Here is an 8761-nt window from a genome sequence, read left to right as displayed (position 1 = left end):
GAGCTCCATATTGGGTTTCAGATGCAAAAAAATGTTGTGTTCTAGGGTTTGGAGGTATTATTAAATTCTTCTCTTCTTCTTCTTCTTCTCCTCGCTACTTCTTCTTCTTCTTCTCTTCTTCTTCTTCTTCTTCTTTCTTCTTCTCTTCTTCTTCTTCTTCTTCTTCTTCTTCTTCCTTCTTCTTCTTCTTCTTCTCCTTCTTCTTCTTCTTCTTCTTCTTCTTCTTCTTCTTCTTCTTCTTCTTCTTCTTCTTCTTCTTTTCTTCTTCTTCTTCTTCTCTTCTTCTTCTTCTTCTTCTTCTTCTTCTTCTTCTTTTCTTCTCATTCTTCTCCTCCTCTATTCATATTATTCTTCTCTCTTCTCCTTCTTCTCTCTTTTTGTTCTTCTCTTCCTCGCTTCTTCTTCTCTATTCTCTTTTTTCTCTCTTTTTGTTCCTCTCTTCTTCTTCTCTATTTTCATTCTTCTCCTCGTCTCTTCATCTTCTTCTTCTCCTTCTTCTTCTTTTTCTTCTCATTCTTCTCCTCCTCTATTCATATTATTCTTCTCTCTTCTCCTTCTTCTTTCTTTTTGTTCTTCTCCTCCTCGCTTCTTCTTCTCTATTCTCTTTTTTCTCTCTTCTTGTTCTTCTCCTCCTCGCTTCTTGTTCTTCATCACCTCTTTCATCTCACTCTTCTTCTTTTCCTCCTCATCTATTTCATTTTCCTCTTCATCTTCTTCACTGTCAAGTGCTCGGTCTATGAGTAACTCTATTAATAATTAAATTCTCTCTCTTGAATCAAGGCTTTTCCACTGTTTCATCTTAAAATATAATTTATTATCATGTTTCAAGTCATTTTCCATCAATTTCTGTTTGAAATCAATCATAATCCATTCAAAATTGGAAGGCAAATCATTGAATTTCGATTGGAAACCGTTGTACTCTCTTTGAATAGCGCGGTGCCGATTTAGTTACATTTACTGCCGCTAGATGCTGCAAGCTGTCCACAAGTGAGCAGTCTAGTACAGATTTCTGCCACCAGGTAGCATGAGCGCTGCTCTCAATTTCTCAACTCTGCTTGGCTGGCTGGATCAGCTTTGGCTTTCAATCGCCCACTGGATTTGACTTCTAATGGCGCAAGCACGTCTTCAACTTGAAATTACGGCTCAACGCTTCGTTTTACAACAAAATACTTTGAGAAGTTATTTGTAGATAACATCCCAGTCTACAATTTTTATCATATTCATATTTTCGATATCATGAACCATTTGGAAGGAAATCGAAGAAAACCTGAAAAGAGGCTCATAAACATTTTGATTTTCCACGAATTATGGGTTAATTTGCAATTTTACGGTAAAATGATACAAAATATAATTTGTAGAGGATGTTATGGTCTACAATTCTATTCATATACAATTTTTTGATAGAAGGTAGTGTTCAGCTGTAATTATCGAAAATCCTTAAAATCGGACATTGAGAATTTTTCTCCAACGAAGAAGGAGGAGAAGAGAAAGGAAAAGAGACAAAAGTTGGTGAGAAGTGGTAGGAGGTAAGGAAGGGAGGAGAAATAGAATGAGGAAGAAGAAGGAGGAAGATGAAGGAGAAAGAGAATGAGGGAGTGGAAGGAGGAAGCAGAGAAGAAGGAGGAGAAGAAGAAGAAGAAGAAGAAGAGGAAGAAGAAGAAGAAGAAGAAGAAGAAGAAGAAGAAGAAGAAGATGAAGAAGAAGAAAAAGAAAAAGAAAAAGAAGAAGAACGGAAAGGAAAAGGACAAAAGTTGATGAAAAGTGGAAAGAGGGAAGGGAGGGAAAAGAGAATTAGGAAGAGGAAGGTTGAAGCAGAAGAAGAAGAAGAAGAAGAAGAAGAAAAAGGAGAAGAGAAAGGAGAAGAGACAAAATTTGATGAGAAGTTGAAAGAGGGAAGGGAGGGAGGAGAAAGAGAATGTGGAAGAAGAAGATGGAAAGAAGAAGGAGGCATCAGAAGAAGAAAAAGAAGAAGAAGAAGCAAGAAGAAGATGTGAGAAGGAAATGATGAAGAAGATGAGGAAGAAAGTGAATTGTAGAAAGCAGAAGAAGAATGAAAAGAGAGATAGAGTGTGATAGAGAAAGAGTGTGTGAGAGAGTGAGAGTGATAGAGAAAGAGAGAACGTAAAAACGTTATTATGTTCTGTCATTTTATTGTCATCTGAGAATATAAAGTAGAAGTCTAGACATGCAAAATATCCTCAGACAAAAATAAACATGTCAAAAGTTTTACAATAATATTTTCAAAGTTTTTTCAGAATATTTGGATATAAAAAACTTCTATCACGAAAGTCTTTTCTATTGAGATTGCGGTATTAGTTGAGAATTTTGTGGATGGGTCTAGCAGTACTGAACCTATTGGCCCGGCTGCACAAAAGCCGATTAAATTTTAACTGTGATTAATTTCACGAGAACCAATCAGAAAAGGAGTTTTTGAAAAGGCGGCTTCTCTGATTGGTTCTCATGGAATTTATTTATCTATGCATTAATAGATACAATATCATTCTCAACTATGAATAATTGGGAAATTATTAATCAATTACTAATTAATCACGATTAAAATTTAACCGGCTTCTTTCCAATCAGCACATTGACTTTTGTCACGCAGATTTTCACTTGATAGGTGTGATTCAGAAACAGAAATTCAAAGCAAATCAATTTGCAAATACATTACATTAGCTATTGCAAAAAAGAGATATATTTTCAGATTGAAAGTGAAGTGAAATTTAGTTCATTATATTCAATGATGTTTTTAAATGGTCTATAGACACGAAAAATCAAACCCAACTCTTCAAATGTTTGTTCAGTTCTCTTTCTTTCTCTTCCCTGATTTTCTATCTTCTCTTCTTTTCTCATATCTCTTATAATCTTCTGTCTTTTTCTCTCTTATTAACGTTCCCATCTTTATCATCTTTTGTCTCATGTTCTCCTTCTCTTATAGACGAAAAACACATAGTTTTATCGGAAATGTTTGATCCGTTTTCTCTCTTTCTCTTCCCTGATTTTCTATCTTCTCTTCTTTTCTCATATCTCTTACTATCTTCTGTCTTCTCTCTTATTAACGTTCCCATCTTCATCATCTTCTGTCTCATGTTCTCCTTCTCTTATAGACGAAAAACACATAGTTTTATCGGAAATGTTTGATCCGTTTTCTCTCTTTCTCTTTCCTGATTTTCTATCTTTTCTTCTTTTCTCATATCTCTTACTATCTTCTGTCTTCTCTCTTATTAACGTTCCCATCTTCATCATCTTCTGTCTCATGTTCTCCTTCTCTTATAGACGAAAAACACATAGTTTTATCGGAAATGTTTGATCCGTTTTCTCTCTTTCTCTTCCCCAATTTTCTATCTTCTCTTCTTTTTTCATATCTTTTATTATCTTCCGTATTCTTCTCTCTCATTAACCTACTCATCTCTTTTATCTTCTGTCTCATTTTCTCTTTCATAAACGAAAAATACATAAATTCTTTTGAAATGTTTGTTCCGTTTTCTCTCTTTCTCTTCTGTTCTATTCTATCTTCTCTCCTTTCCTCATCTCTCTTATTATCTTCTGTCTCATTTTCTCTTTCATAAACGAAAAATACATAAACTCTTTTGAAATATTTGTTCCGTTTTCTCTCTTTCTCATCTGTTCTATTCTATCTTCTCTCCTTTCCTTCGCTCTCTTATTATCTTCCGTCTTCTTCTCTCCCATTAGCGAACCCATCTCTCTTATCTTCTATCTCATTTGCCCTTTCTCATACGAACGAAAAATACACAAATCCCTTTTTTTCTCCACCTAGTATTGGCTTTTATCCACTTTCCGGGTGCGAACTGAATATTGATTGGCTGAATAAATTGACAGAGACTAAAAAACCAAACAGGATTCACCGGAAATCAAAATGGATGCTCATTTTCTTCTTTCGAATTATTCGTTTCTCTCATCTGTTTTTTGTTTCCTTCTCTGAGTCTTCGTCTATATTTATTGTGAGTGTTGTGATCAGAAATGCTATATCAATGAACTCATAGCCCGGTTGCACAACAGCCGGTTAAATTTTAACCGTGATTAATTCCATGAGAACCAATCAGAGAAGGCGTTTTTGATAAGACGGCTTCTGATTGGTTCTCGTGGAATCAATCATGAAATTAACACTTTGCACAGAGATGTTGTGGAATTTATCCATGTTGTGGAATTGACAACATCTTTTTATTTCACCTTAGAATCAATCATGGTTAAAATTTAACCGGCTATTCTGCAACCGACACATAGTCGGGGGTTAAGTGGAAGAGGGGGCTCTTATTGCCTCAACTTCGCCCACATCACTTTTTGTAATGTAAAGTGAAAATAAGACATTTATCTATCTAGTCATTATTGTTTGAGACTAACAGAAGTACCCCGTGTTCCGTTCCGCAAAGATCTAATTAAAAACTTGACAAACTGAAAACTTCATCTACTAAAATCTTGAAGAATTTAAAGGAGGCCTATAACCATCCACAGTAATTAACGATCTCTATGCAAAATTTCAAATTAATCAGTAGAGTAGTTCAGACGTGATGATGCACCATTCGTGAATTTCCTTATCCCGTATTATCTATTTATATATATAAAAGCGAAATGGCACTCACTCACTGACTGACTGACTGACTGACCGACTCACTCACTCACGCACTCACTCGCATAACTAAAAATCTACCGGACCAAAAACGTTCAAATTTGGTAGGTATGTTCAGTTAGCCCTTTAGAGGCGCACTAAGAAATCTTTCTGCAATATTTTAACTCTAAGGGTTGATTTTAAGGGTTTAAAGTTTGTCTTTTAGCATGTATATTCTTCTTCTCCCAATCTCTTAATTATAATTGAAATTTCCATATCGTATGTTACTATAGAACAATAATCTAGATAGAGTACCTCTTCAAAACAATTGTTAACTGGCAACTAAATTAATAATTTTGTCAGGTTGGCATTAAGTTGAGTTGACTTTGTTAGGTTGGCATCAAGTTGAAGATTTAAATGCATTTATCGCAGAAAAATTGATTGGACACTGCTACTTCAATCCTGGGAATATTATATTACTAGCCGTCAGGCTCGCTTCGCTCGCCATATCCGTTTAGCCAGACGTTTAGTCTGGACCCCCGACTGGATTGTCCCAACATATGATAAAAATCCTCAAATGAAAAATGCAGGCGAGCCTGCTGATCTCATTCTTGGACGATCCAGTCGGGGGACAAGGGGGCGAAGCCCCCTCGCTAGACGGATATGGCGAGCGAAGCGAGCCTGACGGCTAGTAATCTTATAATCACACTTTTTTATGTATTTGAACACGACATGCAGTAAAACATTAAGTAAATATTAAAAACTTTCCTTTCCTTCACTCTCTTATTAATCTTCCGTCTTCTTCTCTCCCATCAGCGAACCCATCTCTGCAATCTTCTGTCTCATTTTCCCTTTCTCATACGAACGAAAAATACACAAATCCTTTTTTGTACCTAGTATTGGTACAAAAATAATGGTCTAGCGATCATTTTCAACAGATTGAAAGTACTCCAGTCAGTAAGTAAAAGTTTTCAATATTTACTTGATAATCGACTGCATGTCGTGTTCAAATACATAAAAAAGTGTGTTTATACAAAGCAGCTCGGTATGGATCCAGAAACCATCACCTTTAATCTTATAATCCTGTGTAATCTTTATTACATTATAGACTAGCAGATAACCCTTGCTCCGCAAGGGACCATTTTAGAACTTGACAAACTGAAAACTTCATCTATTAAAATCTTGAAGAATTCAAAGTAGGCCTATAACCATCCTGGTTTAATTAAGAATCTACATGCAAAATTTCAAGTTAATTAGTTGAATAGTTAAGACGTGATGATGCGTCAAACATAATTTTCCTATCCCGTACCACAGAATACAACTTGCTGTATTCTGTGCCCGTACGTGTATGAGCCAGTTCTCTCATTTATTATATTATATAATAAATAAGCTTTATTAACCTTCTTTACAGAACAAAAGCCTCTCGTACGAGATAAATAATAGTTGGCAAAATTACAAAATACAAAATTCATTTAAATACTGATTTTCCTTTATTATAGTACTAGCCGTCAGGCTCGCTTCGCTCGCCATATCCGTCTAGCCAGGGGGCTCCGCCCCCTGGATCCCCGACTGGATCGTCCAAGAATGAGATCTGCAGGCTCGCTCCGCTCGCCTGCATTTTTCATCTGAGCATTTTTATCATTTGTTAGGACGATCCAGTCGGGGGTCCAGACTAAACGTCTGGCTAAACGGATATGGCGTGCGAAGCGAGCCTGACGGCTAGTAATATAATATTCCCAGGATTGAAGTAGCAGTGCCCAATCAATTTTTCCGCGATAAATGCATTTAAATCTTCAACTTGGTGCCAACCTGACAAAATTATTAATTTAGTTGCCAGTTAACAACTGTTTCGAAGAGGTACTCTATCTAGATTATAGTTCTATAGTAACATATGATATGGAAAATTTCAATTATAATTAAGAGATTGGGAGAAGAAGAATATACATGCTAAAATACGAACTTTAAACCCTTAAAACCCACCCTTAGAGTTAAAATATTGCCAAAAGATTTCTTAGTGCGCCTCTAAAGGGCCAACTGAACATACCTACCAAATTTGAACCTTTTTTGTCCGGTAGATTTTTAGTTCTGCGAGTGAGTGAGTGAGTCAGTCAGTCAGTCAGTGAGTGAGTGCCATTTCGCTTTTATATAGATAAGCTTTATTAACATTCTTTACAGAACAAAAGCCTCTCATACGAGATAAATAATAGTGGGCAAAATAACGAAATACAAACTTTATTTACATATACATTCTCCTTTATTATATAGTATAGATGAAATTCAATCAGGTATCCGGAAAATATCTATGGATTTACTCGTGAGTTTGTTACTATTTCTATGTCTGAACACTAGTGATATCAATAGATATAAGACCCATTACAGAGTGTGAACTAGCCTATTATGTATCAAAAGTGTGGAAGGAACCAGTTCTTTTGAAACGAAAACGGTATTTTTGTGGTGGGCTGTGAATAGACTGTCGAAGATAATTCCTCGGAACAGCTATATAATAGAATCCAGTTCTCAGGTAGAAAATTGAGGAAGGATTGAGTTACAAAGCTCATTGAGTAGAGCATTCTAGAATTCGGGAATTATTCAGAAGATGTAAGAATTATTGAGGAACTAGAAGATATAGTTGTGAATCTAAATACAAAGTAATATTATAGAGAAAAGATAGGTAGCTTAAGAAGTTACACACACATACAGTCGAACCTCTCTATAACGAACCTCCATTTGAAAAATCCTCTACACAACGAATTTTTACCTGGTCCCATGACATTTTAGAGTTTTTGCTGCTTATTTACCTCTATTTAACGAATTTCGGACCTCTCAACAACAGTGTTTTCTCTTGACTTCAACATACAAAGTGTAGTGTGTATAGGAAGCAGACTGACATTTTCAAGAAATTATTCAGTTTCAGCAGAAAGGTCAATAGACTAAAAATAATGGCAATTCAGGTAGGAAGAAGATAGGGTGGTAGACAGTCAATAGAGGTTGAAACACATGTCGGAAATCGAATGCAAGTTACTGGAAATTGAATTCCAAGAGCTTGTCATTATTGTAGACCAGGCAGGTGAACGACTGGACTTTCCCATTCTTGCTTTTGTCACACATTTCAATTATTCTTTGAACTGACTATGATGATGATGATGATGATGACTGTGACGAACCTGAGGAGAAGAATCCGTCAGCTCAAGAAGTTCTAGAGGCTTTCAAAATTATCAGGCAAGGATAAAAGTGAAAAATACTAATAGTACAAATCAAGCTTTCTGGAAATAAATTGGTTAACTTACTTAATACGTTCTACAAATATTCAAAAAACATGTTTTTTTTCAACAGCATGAATTTTCAAATTTCAATATTAATATTGGCCTAATAGGTACCCTATCTACGTTCGCGATGATATGTTTTATGTACCATATTCATTTATTTACCGCCGTGATACGATTTTATAAAATCTATAGGATCGTGGCAGTTTTCTTGACAGAACCTCTCAATAACGAATACCTCTCGGCAGCGAATTTTTTCTCGGGATAATCGACTTCGTTATACAGAGGTTCGACTGTATTTTGAAATAGATTTTTTGGACGTTCATTTTTTTGCCGTACTCAAGATTTCTACCAGGTAAAATGAAACTTGACAAACGGTTTGGATTAAGTTTGTTTTTCGGTAATTTTTCAAAATTATATTTTTAATATGGGAATATTTCATATTATAGTTATAATAATGTGAAATATTTCTTCTATGTTTGGTTTTGAAGCATATAAATTTGAAAATCTACTTTGTGAAAATATTTGGGGGCTGAAAATTTTATGATTTGAAGAACTACAAGACTTAACCTTTTTCGGACTATGTGTAACCTTGTCTAAATTTGGGAGAGGAATAGCACATGGTTACCTTATTTCTCCTTTCCCTATCATTTTGATGATGTACTTATTGTATAAATGAATAAAGAATTAAGAATAAATGACATCATCTGTTTAAACTAGGAGAATTTATAAGGACAGCAAAAAATCGTACATCCAAAAATTGATGTGTGTGTAACTAACCTAAGGGTTTTAAACTATATGGCTTCTCATAGTATAGTGATATCGCATGTAACGATAATACCTCAGCTGAAAAGGTATAAGTTTCCTTAGCTAGTAAGTGAGATGGATAGGGATAGGTGTTCGAAATGTAATCAATAAGCTGTTGGACTTT

Source organism: Nilaparvata lugens, chromosome 13 (assembly GCF_014356525.2).
Source record: "Nilaparvata lugens isolate BPH chromosome 13, ASM1435652v1, whole genome shotgun sequence".
NCBI classification, from domain to species: Eukaryota; Metazoa; Arthropoda; class Insecta; order Hemiptera; family Delphacidae; genus Nilaparvata; species Nilaparvata lugens.
This window is presented reverse-complemented; position numbering follows the sequence as displayed.